Below are 18401 nucleotides of genomic sequence, written 5' to 3'. Positions count from 1 at the left end.
AGGCTTGGCAAAACTGAAGCGGAAGGCCACGGGACACTAACAAAAACCCTAGAAAGCAGGAAAAGAGAGGGTCCCCATTTGCAATGGGGCGATGTGTGAAAAAGGTCACAACAAGATGCTCTTGAAATAAATGTGCAAGCCATACAGTTTTAAGGTTGCAGATTTGGCTAATGACCAGGTTGTAGCATATACTGGAGGTGCTTGTGAGGAAGATTTGGGAATCCTAGGCTGAAGCACTGCAATTTTTGAAGGGTTTTAATGTTGAATGGAGGCGTGCAGCTTGTTGGAGAATAATTCCTTCAAATATGAGTTGTACTTTGGGTGATTTCATGATTTGAGGGGGTTGTACACTCCTATGTACTTGCTGTTGTGACTGCTGGTTATTCATCTCAACCCCACACTCACTTGATGTTGCTCACCAACTTGATATGATGTCATTTCCAGTGAATATGTGAAGAGTTTTGAGGAATTTATTTGCGTCCTTACAGCTATTGTTATTTTGGGTGCGCATCATGCCTTCATTATGGCGTTTCTTAAGCACTACCTACAAGCTCTCTAGTCTAATTTGACAGTCCAAACAATAGGACCAAGCGACATCAGTTAAGTACCAACATTTCACATCATTCATTAAAGGTATCATGTTGTTTCATAGCTGAGTTCATTTGTTCAAAATATTTGGTATTATTTGGAGAGGTGCAGCAGTTTATGAGTTGTATTGCCTTTGATATGTCATTGTAAAACAGTGGATGGTAGCACTGCCAATGAATTTGATCATTTCTCATTGATGTATGTATTCACCCACTGAATAAGTGATAGCTTTGTATTGATCCCAATTGAATAAGTGGATGATTTGGTTGTTGCATGCCCCATTAAACAAGTGGTATGTGTTGTGATCATTTCACACATCGCCCCATCAAAATGGGGACCCCTCCTTTTTTTCTCAGGTCCTAGTCTCTTAGTCTAATATCTCCCTCCGAGATGAAGTGAGTGAGTTTGTAATGTCTAGATATCATGAGAGTCAAGTCTATCATGAGTTCAACCGAAGAGTGTGAAAGACAGCTAGTTAGGGATACTATGAACTGAGGTAGAGGAGCGAACTTCATCTCCAAGCCTAGGGAAGAGAACTTCATGTTCAAGCCCAGGGGAGCGAACTTCATCTCCAAGCCCAAGGGAGCAAACTTCATGTTTAAGGCCAAGGGGAGAGAACTTCATGAATTGAGGTAAGAGAGCGAACTTCATGAACTGAGGTAGAGGAGCGAACTTCATGAATTGAGGTAAGAGAGCGAACTTTATGAATTGAGGTAAGAGAGCAAACTTCATGTATTCCTATATGAGAGCAAATGCCCTTGATATTTCAATGCACTTTAAAGATTAACCAAACATTACTTTGGTGCCCAAAAACAAAATTCAAATTTGAATGAAAAAGAGGTAAGTCGGCCAGCATGAAAAGGTAATTTGTAATTTTATTTTTGTTAAAACAAGTCGGCCTTTATAGGAAAAGACACAACCTTTGCCTTGATTGCCTATAAGAGGGAATTCGAACCTTCGTTTCAAACCATCAAATCAAACAAACAATTCCTCTCGGCCAGTAGCAAATTTCATCAGCAAAGAGCAAACTGAGATGAGCGAATTGCATCATTGGCAAAAGCAAATTGCAGATTCAAAGACAAATTCCATCCTCCAAAGGCAAATTCGATCAGCACTAAGGCGAATTCAGTCACAAAAGGGAAGATTCAAGGTGCATATCCAGCAATCAAGAGGATCAAAATTTATCATTGAGCTGGAAGTTCACTAGGATACAATGAATTTGCTCAGGGAGGAGAATATAGGGGCAGCGAATTACATCAACATCATAAAAAGGGTCAAGTAAATTCACCCTCTACAAGGCGAAATTATCCAGCAGTCACCTCATTGATCAGATTTAAAGTTGACTATCAAAAATCAGAGGTAAAGGCATCATTTTGATTGATAAAGGATCAGGTACAGGTCTGATTAAAGTCGGATATTGATTTTTTTTTAGTAAATCAGACCTTGTTTCATTGAGAAAGTGCACATAGATGTAAAAATCAGTCTTATTTAGTGTCATGTCCCCTCTTTAGTATGACATGACACTTTACGTGGATTTGCCTATTCCAGACTCTCGTAGGCAGATGGTTGTGATGAGAGAGTCATTTTGGCGTTTATTTGGTGATTGGATGGCTCATTATGCTCTTGGAGACATTATATTTATTATTACTTTTTATTTGGGGCCAAAATGTTATTGAGGTGCACTTTTTATTTCATGAAGTAACTTTTTATCTAAAAAGTGCAATGAGGCTTCTAGAAGATTCTATTATGGATACTTCTAGAAAGTCATGGATACTTCTAGAAAGACTAAGAGGCTTCTAGAAGATTCTATTATGGATACTTCTAGAAAGTTATGGATACTTCTAGAAAGACTAAGAGGCTTCTAGAAGATTCTATTATGTGTATAAATAGACCCCATGGGTCTCTCATTTGGCATCGAAGTCTATTTTCTCTAGTGCATCTACTTGAGCATTTGTGGAGCTTGAAGGTCTGCAAATATCATTGATCTTTGGGAACGATAACTCCCTTAGATTAGCATAACTGAGGAAGTGAAATATCTTCTGAAGGGTTGCGTTATTGGAGATGGTACTCAGCCATTTCATGTTGGATTTCAATTGAAGGTTGATTTGAGGGCTTGTATTTGGTAAATAAGGGTTTTGAATTCATCCCAGCTCAAAATTTGGTACTGCAACCGCACAGTACAACCCAGGCAGCAGGGACAGTACGGTAGTGACAGCAGGGCATTCTTGGGACAGTCCAGTCCTCCTTTCATCAGCATTTCATAATCGGAGTTCAAGGAGCGATTTCCAGGTTCCATTGCATGGTTTTTGTTGTCAATTTTTATGATAGAAGTGCACAGTTGTAACAGTCATATATGTATTCAGAAAACAGTCCATTGTAATCAGACATTGCTATCTTGTAGTTGGATTGATATAGTAGAGAAGGTGCATTGCAAGGTCATTGTTCATGTGTGATAGTTTATACATTCTCTTGTCATAAATTCAGTGCTCATGTGTAAGAGTTTGTAACAGTCATACATTTTTAGAAAATTAGTCTACTGAACAATGCAATCAGAATTTGGGAAATTCATGATATATTAGCATTGAAGTCCTTGCATGAATATTTAGAGTTTCATTATTGTTTATTGTGTTACATTTCAATATTGGTATTGTTATCTCAATTGTACTTGATGCTCAAAACAACTATCATATTGAAACACTACATCACAAACAAAACAATTCAATGCATGCCAAGTGTTTGACAAATTGTCTCAGTTCAGATTTGGGGTTTATTAGTGGACTTTATAGTAAGGGTCATTACATTTAGCATTCAATTTCATATTCATTTAGATGTAAGATTGATTTAGATCAATATCATAGGTCGACTACTAAATGAATAGGCTTCATTGTATCAACGTTTCACATACCTTTCACCATTATCCTAACTTACATATCTCTTATAGGTGAAAGATGGCGGCACCTAAACCAAGTGGAGCCATGACCTGTCAAGCACTCATTAAGGAAGACTCAAGGAACGATGCATTAAAAACCAGGATCACCTCTCATTGGAGCAAAATAGGAGACACCAATCTCGGGAAATTCAACACTAATAGGTTCCGAAACCCATTGTACACAAGTGAACCTACTGCTACAGCAAAGAAGATGATTGATAGTGGGATTATGAATGCAGCTGGCTTCCCTCCTGCGGTGCAATGCTATGAGTTAATTGTTGAATGTGCTCAACACTATGACTCTTCCTCAAGAAGAATAGTAGCAAAGGATGGAAGAGTACTTGCATATCTCTCGAAGACAGCAATTAGTAAAGCATTTCATCTACCTGAGCCTAAGGACATGGTCTACATAAGTCTGGAAGGAGCTAAGTTCGCCTACGACGATGATCCAAAAGATTGTTCAAAGATTGTCGACGAGTTTTGGTTAAAGAAGAGTACAGGTGGTAAGAGAAGATGGCCCGGCAGATTACATAGGGTGGACTTGAAAGATGAATTCAGAGACTTCATCACCCTATTCATCAAGTGGTGGGTGCACCTGAAGCTTCATATTTCGAGGACTGGATGTTCTACTTCATAGAGATTGTCACTCATGGCAAGGATGTAATTAATTGGGCTAGGCTCATCAGCAGCAATATTGATCTGCAGTTAAGAAGACTAATGCACACTAGACATTCTACATGAGCTCCTATGTCATATACTCTCTCGCAAGAAATTACAAGTATCCCGAACTAATGTATAGGGGTATAGTCAAAAGAAGACCAAGAGAAATGAAAGTGCATGAATGTTATACACAGCTTCATCATCCGACTAAACAACACTATAGGAGAGTGAACGATGCATTCACTATGCACATCATGAGGACGCTTCGAGGAGAACTTCAATAAAGACTCTCCAAAAAGCACAAGCATTGGTTCAACAGCATGGTGCATGTTTCATCCAATTCCCGAAGTTCACTTATATCAGAGTTCAAGGATATCCTTCTCCTCCCTACATGTTGCCACGCTACCCGACAGACAAAGTGGTGCTGCTTGAGGTGGTGAGACAATTGGTGGCATATGTCAAAGCATAAAGGCATAAGCATGGAACCAGTGTTTCTTTTCCTATTACGCTTGGACACTCTATTGAAGTGTGTCCTTCCTTTCAGGTAGCTGAAGACGCCAAAAAAGAGTTGGCACTCTATTCACTCAAGCCATTCACTCCCAGAGATCACTTTGATCCATATGATAATGTAAAAAAAAAATTGGGAAAGAAATTTTGACACCAGTGGCAATTAGAGGACTATTGGATGAACATCCAAGATGATGTGGAAGTGAAGAAAAAGATGTATTCCAGACTACCTCTCAATTTCATTAGGAAATGTAGGTTGTTTAATGTTGTTGATAAAGTTCAGGATAGCAGTAAATATCTCCAATCAGCCTACGCCAAAGAAAGCAAGGAGATCAACATCAATTGGGTTGACATGGAGGTCGTAGATTTGAAGGAATTGATGAAACAAGTCTTGGAATACACTCGCATATGGATAGACATACAACATCAAAAATTGAAAGAGCAGAACATAACAATGACATTCCACTCAAAAGCAAGGAAAGACAATGAAGATGAGGCAAGCGCGAATCGAAGTGCTTCTCAACCATCTCACTCAAGAGGTACCAAGAGAAAAGAAGATCGTGGAGAAAAGGAGTCCTCGAGGAAAAAGCATAAATCAAGTTCCAATCATCCTTCCTCCAAGCGTGAAGAACAGTTGAACAAGGATGAAAGACATGAAGAATAGAGAGTAGAAAAGGAATTAAGTCAAGGAGCAAATGAATCAATGGAATCCACAGTTCACAATGATAAAGGCAAAGAGAAATCATCACAAGGACAAGAAGATCTCACTCATCACATTCAAGAGATCGAAGGAGATGAAGAAGAAGACAATGATGAGACTACTTCACCACCAAGAGATGAGCAAGTGTGTGAAGAAACACAAGTTCAAGAAGGGAGATCCTCTATTCCTGAATGGCTTAAGGAAAGACTACCCCAAGAAGTGATAGTAGTTGATGAAGAACCAACATATGACATAGGGAGCGTTCTAAGTCGGACTCAAGAAGTCACCGAGAAAAGGAAAGCTACAAAGATGTCCAAGGTGATTAGAGATGATTCAGGATCTAGGAAGTTGCAAATAGCTACTCCAATGGTTGATAAGTATGAAGGTGAAATCACAGTAGATGAGTATGATATGGAGACTATTGATTTAGATCCACTAACCTCCAAGCAAGCCATAGGTGATGCAAATGATTCATTGAAGGCAGTTAATGATATGTTAAGAGCTGAAGTAGAAAAGAATAAAAGGTTAGAGAAGGAGATAAGTGCGTGGAGAAACTACTTCCAACAATTCCGGGAACCATTGAGGCATCAGAGTCCAACAGCTACACCACCACCCTTGCTTCCTACGGAATCAGTTGATCATATGGAGAAGATGAGGAATTCGGCACAATTGATGGACACATGGATAGAAGACTCATATACCAAAGTTAGCAAGTTCATGAAGGGCATAATGAAGACACTCGACACAGTTATAAAAGTCCTTGCAAGAACTCATGTCCTCATAGAAGCCTTTGAAGCATTTGCTCATGCTAGAGATGTTATCATTCCAGTATTGCAAGTAATAAGGAAAACACCCAAAGAAGTCTTGTCAAGAGAGAAGACAAGAAGAGAAGGATCTACGCCCAACTTTCTACAATGGAGTAGTCTACTTCGCACGAAGAAGATCATTTTTGAAGATATTGGAAACGGATGCAGTCAAGTTCAAGATGATATGCATCGTATTCATGATAAGTTAGTAGAAGTAGCACAGATCATTTTGGAGAGGAAGATCAATCCTGGGATGATCATAGAAGCCAGAGAATTGGAAGAAAGAGTAAGAGTTATCTTTCATGGGACTGATGGGATGATCACCAGAAGACAATTAGATGATATGCTTGAACTCGTAGTATTAGCCAGCAAGACTCGAGAGCTCGAACCTGAATGGGAGAATGCCATCATCAGAGCCTTCGATGAAGTCATGCACATTGAGGAACAATTGAAGTCTTTACCTGAAGTTCCGATGACTGAGATAGAGGGCATAGTGACCAAATTCATTGAATTTGCCTGGAAGAGAAAGAGAGAAAGGAATCAAGATTCTAGAAGATAGTTTGTTATGATCCTACTTGGCAATTCATTTTCTCATTGGAGGATACTTCCTTGATTTTCGTGCCAGCCCATGTTATTTTCTCATTGGTTGATTTCATGAAAATGCTTATCTAGATAGGGTTTCATTTGTATCAAACCCTAATTAGGGTTTATGTGGCAAAATCTTGGCCCTTCATTGTATTTGGGAGTACTATATAAACTCCATTCATTTCATTTGAAAAGAGTTAGAAAGTTAGATATCAACTAGAGAGATTAGATATTAGCTATAAGACATAGTGTTCAAGAGTGATAAGAGGACTTGAAGAATTGTTGTTATTTGGCTTTTGGATAAATAAAACATTGAAGTTATGGTGTTTCTATTCAATCTTTGAAGCTTATTGCATGGTTTTTCACCCTCTCAAATCAATCTTTAAATTAGTTTAAGTATTTAGATTGAATGATGGGATGTTGTACTTGATTTATTGTGAAGCTCATAATCCATACCACTAGCCTCTTGCTGATTGTAAGTGCACCTTGTGTGGTCAACTGGAATCATTGAAAGCTCTTAAGTTCAATTGTTGCTCAATCATGGGTATGCATTCAAGTGATGGTGTCTATGCTTAGTAACGATTTGAAAAGCTTCGAGTGTCCTTAGAAGATTGCACTAGTTTTGGTGGAGTTGTTCTTGTATGGCGATACTAAGACTAGTAGAGTTTCACTTATGTCGTCTTTCATCCATTCATAGGATAGCTTAGAACCTCTCAACCCTCATCTTTTGCCATTTTTAATTATAAAGATCTCATAATAGTAAGAAAGACTTCACTGCATATCATCCGCAAAGTACTTCATAAGTCTCTTCATGCAAAAGGCCCCTTGATGAAACAACAAACACAACAACCACTCATGCTTATCCACGCGTCGAGACCTGACATTTATAAACCTTGGAGTTGTCTCAAGTGATCCTTAAGCTAATCTTCAGCATTTGAGTAACTTTGTTCAAGAGAGGATAAGATACTTTTGGGTATTTTATTTTGTGTTCGCATGTGCGTAAAAAATACATCAACAGTATGTTTGTAATTTTCTCTCTCACTGAATAACTGGAGGTGCCTCGTTTTCTTTCTCACTGTGTAAGTGGAACTGCCCTCATTTAACCACTAAATAAGTAGATGCTTTGTAATCGCATTAAGATGAATAAGCGTTTAGTGTGTTTTCTTTCAATATTGCATAAGCACTCTGTTGAATAAGTGGGATTGGCTAACTTGCCAGCTAGTGCATTTCCTTCCAATTGCAGCATTCTATTTAATTGTATAAGTCTTGAACATCGTATGCTCTCACCTTGCCCATCTATAATGTCCCCTTTTGGGATACACCTGAATTTTGCCCAAAAATAACAATACCAATAATACAATTTATTTACAAGAGTATTCTTTCACTAAATTACACTATTAAATTTAGGAAAATAATCAACATGAAGCAAAATAATAATGAAACTCTTATTGTAAATATGCACATTATAACTTATTCCGAAGGATAAACAATATTAAAAACTTGAGGAGAAAGTATGATAGGGCACGTAGACAACTACCCTCCTCAACTAAGCCCAAGGGCACTGAACACCCAACCAAAACAATTCAACCCCTTGGCCCACAAGTACCAACTCAATGGGTGGACTACTTAATTGAGGGGGCCCATACTCCTGCACCTCCCTATTATGTTCCATTGCAATTTCTTAATATGACTGCCTTCAAAAAAATCAAATGCATAATTACTTAAATAAATAAATCTGGCATTAAATTCACAAACTAACAAACATAGGATTCAACATATACCATACCAATTGCTTCAGGAATATACTATTTTTCTTCTATATCTTACTGTTATATAGGTTCAGATTATTACTGCCCAATAATCCAATTACTTGCTGTCTTTCAAATTCAGATAAGATCTCACTTGCTTAATTCATTCAATCTTTTTCTTATATTTCTTTTCCCCATGCTGCATGCCAATCACTATAAAATATTATGGACTGCTGTATTTCCTCTGCATTAAAATCAGAATCAGACTTCCCTATTTGATGCTTGTTCTGAATTAAACTCAGACTTCAGGATTCTTATTCCATATTTAATATTTACTCTACTTCTTTCCTCTTTGATGCCCTCTTGGATTGAATTGCACTTACCTTTTATATCTCTCATTTAGAGAGAAATTTAGAGAGAGAGACATGCCTCTTCATAACACCCTTCCCCTTGGCAATGGTTACACCCTTTCAAAGTGGGGCGCTGCTCCAATGTTTTTATTTTATATTAATTCCATTAATATTTCATTTGGGAATCACTGCTCCCACAGGCTCCTTATCCAACTCCCTTGTTAAATGTTTTCCTTCCTTTATTAATTAATTCCCTTACATCTTGGTCGACCTTAAATGGGTAATCACTGCTTATTTTCTCTTTTTTTGAGTCAGCCCTAACACTTCAGTTGCTTACTTCATTATTATTATTATCATATATATTTTTTTTATTTCTTTGTTTCTGAAAGGCCCTTCTTTTATTCCTTTAATTATTTAATGCTATAATTTGTATTTATAAAGCCCTAACCTCAAGCAGTGCATGACACCATCTCGGGAACTAGGTGATCACAAAATGAAAAGGATGTTGCATTGCATCTTAATTTTCAATTGGAAGTTATTTTCAAAAAACAAAAACTAGTAGTTTATATTACACAAAGTTGACCAAGAAAGATGCCTTCCATTAATCTAGAGCAACACAAGTGGTGTTTGACCAATTAAACAAAGTATTGTGCACTAGTTCCATTCTAGCAATATCTAATTTTTCATTACCTTTTGTAGTGGAGTGTGACACTTCAAGAGAATGTTTAGGGCTTGTTCTCATGCAAAAAAGACAACTCATACCAATTTAGAGTAAAAATTGTACAAAGATAGAGCTTAATTTCTCTATATATCATAAGGAAATGTTTTGGTTATGCATGCACTGTCTAAATCCAAACAATATCTAGTCTTGTCAACATTATCTGGTTTGTACGAACCATAATAGTTTGAGGATTTTCTTAACATAGTGTAGCCTCAATGGCAAGCAACATAAATGGGTAAGCAAAGTGTGGGCCTATGATTTTGAGATCACACATGTCAAAGGTAAAAACTATAGTCACAAACGCAATCTTTAAGAAACCAAAATTATAAGCCATAATCTTCAATAGAATTTGACTGGAAGAAAGAATTGCTGGCTAAGTATGCCAAAGAGACACTAGCTACAAGGATGATTGAGGGTACTATTGTTGCCTCAAATAAGGTTGAGAGATACTAGGTGAAGCATGATATTATTTTGTATAAGGCCAAAAAAATTGTGGTGTCAAGTTTCAAGCTGTTGAAACAAAAAATTATTGCAGCATACCACAATTCTTTTTCAAACTTATAGACAAGTTTGAGGCAGATATGCTTGGAATGGCCTAAAAAAGGATGTTTTGCAGCATGAATGAGAGTACGAAGTGTGTCAAAGGATTAAGTGGTGTATCTTTCAGATTTCAGTTTGGTGCTTTCATTTCAGAATAAGTTTATAAGCTTTGAATAAGTTTTTTGAAAGAATTAATTGGATAAGAATTTAAGTTTTATTTACTACTGATTCACCCCCCTCTCAATAGTAAATCTGTGTTCTACGCTATATTGCACTCATCGTATATCCATTTTTGGCTCGTTATCGTATAATCTTGTTTTAGTATTTTGGCTTTTGACTAGTATCACTATCAACTGTGTTAGGCATATGGCCATTTTTGTTTCACTTCGCTTTTCTGCAAGGGTGGTGTGGTTTTTGTTGCTTGTTTAAGGTTGTACTTTTCAAACTCTAGCACTCCCAATTATATTTATATTCTGACAATTACTGCAATGGGAGTGGCCCCCAAGGCCAGACTTTACCTATAAAAATAAAGATTTTACAAATTTGTGTGTTAATCTGATACCCAAATTTTTGGCTAAGTCAAAATTTTGGTCTTCCAAGTCATTGTCAAGTTTGACTCTGTAAACGATGCTTACAACTATGTCAAAGCATTTTCTTTCACTTCTTTTGGTACCAAAATGAGATCAATAAATCCTTACCCAAAAAGGTTCACATAACTAGCAATATTCGAGCTCATGTCCACAAATAATTTAAAATTAAGACAAACTGTAACCAAAACAGTACGCATGGCTTTCTTACTTACAGCTGGAAAAAAACTAGGGGTTTCAGAGCGGAGAAAGACAACAATATTATGCCAAAAATGAAGAACTGAACGTGAAACAACAAAAAAAATCGTCCGCCAAATTTTTCAGGGAATGAAAAGCATGCACTAAAATGTTAGAAACTTCACTTCTGTGTTTTCAAATCTCAAAAAATAGAACTTCATAAAAAAAAAAAAACAGAACATTTAACAAAATCTCAAGTAATGCCTAAGCCATAATTCTTCTTCTATATGTCAAACTATGAAATAATACATATATTTATTGCTGAGGATAGCACAGTGAAGTAAAAGACACTCTGGCCTTATAAAATAGAAGGCTCGCTAAAGAAATCAATATAATAGACACAATAGGGTTTATAACTTTTGAGACATGCACAATCCGAGAACAATATAATATTAGCAGTCCTTTACACAGAAAATTAGCTTTAAACCAGTTTAGAACCTAAATCACCGCGAAAAATTCAATACCCTGGCTCGCATTCACAAAATAACTTAAAAATAAGGCCGCGAACCGTAACGAGTACGAAAATAAATTACATGAGGCTTACCTACAGCTGACAAATATTCATTTGCTAGGATTTCCAAAATGGAGAAAAAGGAAATTGTAACAAAAACTAAACAAAAGATTATGCAAAATTTGGAACAGCGCTTAAAATTCGTCATAAAACAGAAAAAAGCCTCAAATTCCTCAAGTGAACTAAAGGGAAGAGAAACATTCAGAGCTCAAAAACATGAGTAACCGATCTGAAAAAAAAATGTAGGGTTTTCTTGCCTTCGAAAACAGCGGGACTCGAGCTCACGACCCGGACTAATTATTTTAATTCGAGGGAGAATTCGAGACATTGACGAAGAACTAGCGAATGAGAGAGAAAGAAGAGCTGTCTTTCTTTTACCTTTTCTGCACAATCAATGAATAAGCCAGTAACCCGGCAACGCCTCAGAAATGACACTGCTCCACTGCCACTCGTTTGAACGAGATAGCCAGTAAGCAGAAACATTGAAATTTCAATCACGAATGAGCGGGAAATGGAATTCGAATTTACTCTCCAATTTTTATCAAATGTAGAAAATTAACACAAAGTCTTCTCAGTGGGATTTTTTTTGGATAATTTTTAAGCCTCTGGTCCTATGAATTTATTGTTTCAAATTTTGAGATAGAAATCTAAAATATTAGTTAATTGATAAGTGATATAAAAAAAATTTAAGTTGCTGGGACAATTTTTAGTTTCATCTTAATTTTCTTTTTTTTGTTTGATGGGATCTTATATTCCATGTAAATAGATCTTTAAGTCTTTCATAAGACCTTACCCTCAAGAGTAAAACTAGCAATTGCATCTTGATGTGCAATGGGTACATAGAAGAGGGTGGAATGTCAATTAGGGGAAAAAAATTGGTATATTTTTTGCATAGATTTGTGTAGTAAATGAGTTCAATTAGTAGGCCATTTAGAAAATGGCATTGTTTGTGCAACAAGGTTATCAGTGAAGAAGTATTGATTCAAATCAAGTACGTGTCCACTTAAAGGTATCTAAACATAACTAGAATGAAATTTATGAATCGGAACGCTAATCAAGGTCCATTATCAATAGGCTCATGTTGTGTTTATTATATATATATATATAAAGAGAGAGAGAGGGGGGGGTGGTGGGGCGGGGGGGGATAAAGAGGGAGATTGATAAATAAAGAGAACACTACTTTATAGGATCTTATTCATTTCTCTTAGGGTGAAAATACCCTCATCACAATCATCAATATCGAGCAAATCAATGTTCAAATTAAAGTTGTTCCATCTTCTTATCTCACTCTGCTTTCCATTTTTTTGCAAATGGATTCTAATTTCGATAGGACGGTAGTCTGAAAAATTGGAGGGGTGAACTTTAACAAATCTGTCATATATCAATTTGATCAACACAGAAAATGATAATGCTGAAATAAAATATATCAAGTTTGCTAAAGAAATTTTGGGGCCTTTTTGATAATTGCACCAAGTAATCCAAAGGCCTCTATAATCATCTTTTGGTCCTAAAAGATCAAATAATTTCATAGAGTTTTTTATCTTACACTAAAAGATTTTTTTTGTTTCCTTTCTACCCCATTTCTAATACACCAGTTGTATCCATTTTATCTTCTAGCATTTTAAAATCACTTCTCAAAACCCATGGAATGTCTCTAAGAGTATTTAACCTTTTGGATAGTTCAGTTTTCTCTCTATAATTGCGGGAAGCATATAAAGAGTAACTACCAAAATCCAAATCATCGATTTCTAGACAATCCAAATCCATATGTTACATTGAGAAATAAATAAAATTTGATATGTGTTTCCCATTTATTATTAAGAAAAATAGTTGTACCACTCTTCCCCCTTTTATGATTATTGTGAAATTGGATAGCATCCCTTCAAATAAAGTTCAGGTTGACTTCCAATAGAAAACCAACAACCTTGACTTCTTGAATGAAGACCATGTCAAGAACCTTGAAATTGTTTAGAAGTATTCTAGCAACGTATTTATTTCAAGGGACTCAAGACCTTTGACGTTGTAGCTAATGAACTTTAGGCTCATCAAAAGTAAGATTGGGTTGTGCAACTTTAGGATTCGTGTATAGTCTACAAAACATTATAAATTTTTTTCTTCTTTACTCTTTTTTCTTAAATTTGTGTTTAGAGTCTTCTCTACTAACACGTTTCTTCTTTTTTAGAGGAGATATTTTCAATTTTTAAAATACGATCATCATCACTTGAAAATAATGGGTTGCAACGACTATATGATCAGACCTACTCTCCATGACACTCTTATTTGACAAGATTCAAACATCTTCACTTGGATCTAAAGCACTATAAACATCAAAGTTTAGAGCAAAAATACTTGAAAATTTCTTGTTGTGGTCCTTTTGGATTTTTTTTTAATCTCCTCAAGAACAAGTACTCGAGCATTCTTTTTATGTCTCAAGTTCTTCTCCTCTATTTCATAGTGAGCAACATCAAAATGAACTTTATGAATATCTTTTTGCAAACTATTAGAATCAAAGGATTTATGCTTGGTTGAGGGTTTGTTAAGGGCATCCTATTAGAGAACGTGGAGATGTTTATTAGGCTTCTCTTTAGTTTCCAAGATATTAGAACCAAATTGTTTTTTCAATTTCGACCAATCTTTCTTATTAGGCATTAAGACTACCCATGCTTTCTGATTTGCAAAAAAAAAAATTTTCGTTCATATTAATTGCAACTTGGTTAGATAATTCAATTCCTATAGAGAGTGAAACAAGAATGGAGAATAGTAGCTTGAGAATCTTCCACTTTGAGAACCATTTCCAGTGGAGAGAGCAATCGAGGAGTAAAGGTTCAAAGTTGAGGTAGTCTAGGTTCTTGACAGTAACCCATGTAGCTACTAAAAAGGCCAAAACTTCTTCATTCATCAGATTTGGGGATTGAGAGACCATTCCAAAGATTGATATCCTCATATTCCAAAGTTGTTTATTTAAAGCCCTTTTTTGCATGGTATGCTTTCTGAAAAAAAAAAATTACAAACAAACACTTCTAAATCAAACTATAAAATGAAACATAGAGGCAAGTATTTTTTACTCAAACATTAGATATTCATTCATCAAAAACCTCCTCGTATGGATATTGTCCCTATCAACAACAACAATGATTTTAACCTACTTTCTTCGTTATCGACAACTGAAATCATAACTTTGGCTCAAGGATTAATGTCTTAAAGGGAGGATGAGGCAAATTACCTTCCTCTCTTGTAGTTCATTCACCTCCATCTACATAAAATCCATTCTCACCCACCACAACATTGAACTTGATCCCTTTTAGAGATCTCTCGACCTTCTCACTTGTTGAGACATCTCAAAAGGTTTTCTTTTGGGATACCTCACTCGCAACAATATTAATTTCATCCTCTTTGGCGGCTTCAATTCTTGAGCCTTCATAACTTCACTACCCCCAAACATTAACTCTTGGTATGGTCTAGGCACCTAGAGCTGACGGGATAAAGGGAAGGAAAAACCAATTAAAAAAATAAAAATAAAAAAATATTAAACAAAAGAACAAGAGAAACACAAAACAAAAAGCCAATCCACAAAGTCAGAAATGGGACTTTAAATTCCATAGTAACAAAGAGCACCAAGAAGCAAGCAAGGAATCGAGAGAGAGCAACAAAGAAGAACAGTAATAAATGTCGACTTTTCAACTTCCTCAAATCAACTTTAGGCCTCGAGCCTGCTATGGATGAACTAATAAAATAAACTATCTGACTATTATCCCCGGAGCTGCTTCCATCCTACTATTAATCTCCAACCTCTGATTATTTCAATCACGAATGGGCGGGAAATTGAATTCCAATTTGATCAAATGTAGAAAAATAACACCAAGTCTTTTCAGTGGGATTTTTGGGGAATATTTTTAAGCCTGTGGTCCTATGAATTTATTGTTTCTAATTTTGAGAATTAAAAAATATATATATATATATATATATATATATATATATATATTATGGAAATCTAAAATATTAGCTAATTGACAAGTGATAGAAAAAAAATCTTAAGTTGGCGGGGCAACTTCTAGCCCCACCCTAATTTTCCAAATAATTTCGAACATAATATTTTTTGTTTGATGGGATCTTATATTCCATGAAAATAGATCCCTAAGTCTTCCATAAGACCTTACCCTTAAGAGTAAAACTAGCAATTGCACAATTATGTGCAATGGGTACGCCAAAGAGGGTGTAATGTCAATTAGGGAAAAAAATTGGTCTATTTTTTCCATAGATTTGCATAGTTCATGAGTTCGATTAGTAGGCCATTTAGAAAATGGCATTGTTTGTGCAACAAGGGTATCAATGAATAAGTGTCAAATCAATTGTGTGTCCACTTAAAGGTATCTAAACACTATTGAAGCAAAATTTATGAATCAAAAAGCTAATCAGACTCCATTATCAATAGGCTCATGTTGTGTTTACTATATATATATATATATATATATAGAGAGAGAGAGAGAGAGAGAGAGTGTGTGTGGAGAGACAGAGAGATGTTAATGTAGATGTCTATAAAGAGAGGGATAAAGAGGGAGATTGATAAATAAGGAGAACAATATTTTATAGGATCTTGTTAATTTCTGTTAGGGTGAAAATACCCTCATCACAATCATCAATATTCAACAAATCAATGTTCAAATTAAAATAGATCCCTCTTCTTATCTCACTTTGCTTTTCATTTTTTTGCATATGGATTCTAATTTTGATAGGATGGTGGTTTGAAAGATTAGAGGGGTGAACTTTAACAAAATTATCATATATCAATTTGATCAACACAAAAATGATAAATGTTGAAAAAAAATATATCAAGTCTACTAAAAGAATTTTGTGTTTCCTTTCTACCCCATTTCTAACACGCCAATTGTATCCTTTTATCTTCTAACATTTTAAAATCGCTTCCCAAAATCCATGGAATATCTCTAAGAGTATTTAACCTTTTGGATAGTTCAATTTTATCTCTATAATCACGGGAAGCACATAAAGAGCAACCACCAAAATCCAAATCATCAATTTGTAGACAATCCAAATCCATATGTTGCATTGAGAAACATATGAAAATTGATATGCTTTTCCCATTTATTATTAAGAAAAATAGTTGTACCATCCTTCCCCCTTATATGATTATTGCAAAATGTTAGGAATTGTATGCAGAAAATATCAATTATATGCAGATAAATATTAAATAGAGGAATGAAAAACATAGAAATAATAATAGCAAAATAGTCCAATATTATTATCCAGCAAATCGAACCTATTACAACCTGTAGACACCTATTTATGTCCACTTGATTAAATGAATTTTATATTTATTTAATTATCCTCCATCTAGCTATTAATTAAATTTACATTTAATTAATCTACCATCTATTTTCCAATTATTAATTATATTATATTTAATTAATTCACCCATTTCTTCTACTAGTTAAATGAATTATTCAATTTGGCCTGTTAATGGGCATCTGAGGGCTAATCTTCAGAGTCAGGGCCAATCAATCCCTGGGTGGACTCTGCCAGAAAAGGGGTGGATTAAGATTAATTTTGATGATGCATCGAGGGGCAACTTGGGGGTTTCTAGTGTTGGGGTGATTGCTCGAGACGATTGGGGCAACACTTTGGCCATTGATGCTAAAAGACTGGTGGATGGGTCGAACAACGTTGCTGAGTGTCAAGCGGCGTTAGAAGCTATTCTAATGGTTGGGAAACTGGGAGTGAAGAAACTCCATTTGGAAGGAGACTCTCAGGTTGTGGTGAACGAGATAGCTCAAGGCCGAATGGAGGCGTGGCACTTAGACAAGCAGGTTCGAAGAATGCAACTTCTTTTGGGCGGTTTTGAAGATTTTAAGGTGACTCATGTCCTCCGAGAAGCAAACTTGGAAGCTGACAAACTTTCAACTGTGGGAGCGAATGGCTCCTTGTAAAACAATTTTAGTTTGTTCGAGGACTTTAGAAATCTTAGTGATTTTGAACTTGGTAAGATGGCTCATCTTAGAAAAGTGAACCCGAGCTCGATTTGAAGTGACCTTTTGAAGCCATGGTACTATGGGAATTTAAGATCCTCGTAGAGTGTGATCTACGACATTTTTGCAAGTGGCCTTGCGGTGATGGATGATGATGGAGGCGATCAGTGTGAGTGATTGGCGACGATGCTTAGTTTTCTGCGAGGCATGTGGAGTAATCATGACATGTGATGGTGGTGCCTTTTAAAGGCTTTTGTATTCTGTTTCCTAGCATTTTGTGGTGGCTGCTTGGTGGTTGGCAAAGTGGTCAAGTTTTCTTTTGTGCAGTAGCAAGGAAGGATGGAAGCAAATTTTTCTTTGGCGTCGGATGAACAATTGTCTGTGTTTCGTGGGTTGATCTCGAGGATTAGGCTAACAAATGTCTTTAGAGTGGATGGTGAGGTTGTTGTTTGGAGAGGAATTCTTGACTCAAGATTGGCGGCCGAGAACAAACCTTGACATTTCATCGCTTTTTGTTGCTCTGGCCTTGTAGGTTGGTAAGTCGGTGGAGGAAGTGCAACGGGTTTCTTCCCTGGTGTTGAGACCCAAATGGGCAGGTGGCTTGCAGGATGTGGTGGCCCGTGTTGTCATTGGCGAGGGGTTGAAGTTGGTGGAAGGCCCGCGGAGGAGAATTGGGGTGGATGAGGGGGCGCTGCAGCCCTTTGTCATCTGGTTGGCTTCCCGACCAGTTACACTACAGGTGGAAGACGCAAGGATAGGTTGGGGCCGGATTGTGGAGTTTGTGCATAAACTGGGGTCGACTGAACGAGTGAAGATTTGTGGTAAGGTGACCCCCATTTGGTCTGAGGCCCCTCTGGACACGGATGGGAGGCCTTTGGTTCGTCACCAGATTCCAAAGAAGTAGGTGAAGGTGGTGGAGCGTGGGTCTCTGTGTGGAAGTAGGCTAGGAAC

At 36.5% G+C, this 18401-nt stretch overlaps 1 protein-coding gene across 2 annotated transcripts in view; it reads right to left on the bottom strand.

Moving 5' to 3' along the window:
• Positions 1-12010, bottom strand: part of LOC131067272 (kinetochore protein SPC24 homolog) — an 83990-nt gene extending 71980 nt beyond the window's left edge. The window contains exon 1 of one of the 2 annotated variants that reach the window (XM_059221277.1): positions 11848-12010. The gene's annotated coding sequence lies outside the window, so the exon portion shown is untranslated. Of the gene's footprint in view, positions 1-11726 lie in introns of both variants that reach the window. The other variant, XM_059221278.1, reaches the window with a different exon arrangement.
• Positions 12011-18401: the final 6391 nt, after the last annotated feature.

Source organism: Cryptomeria japonica, chromosome 5, assembly GCF_030272615.1.
Source record: "Cryptomeria japonica chromosome 5, Sugi_1.0, whole genome shotgun sequence".
In the NCBI taxonomy this organism is placed as follows: domain Eukaryota; kingdom Viridiplantae; phylum Streptophyta; class Pinopsida; order Cupressales; family Cupressaceae; genus Cryptomeria; species Cryptomeria japonica.
This window is presented reverse-complemented; position numbering and strand designations above follow the sequence as displayed.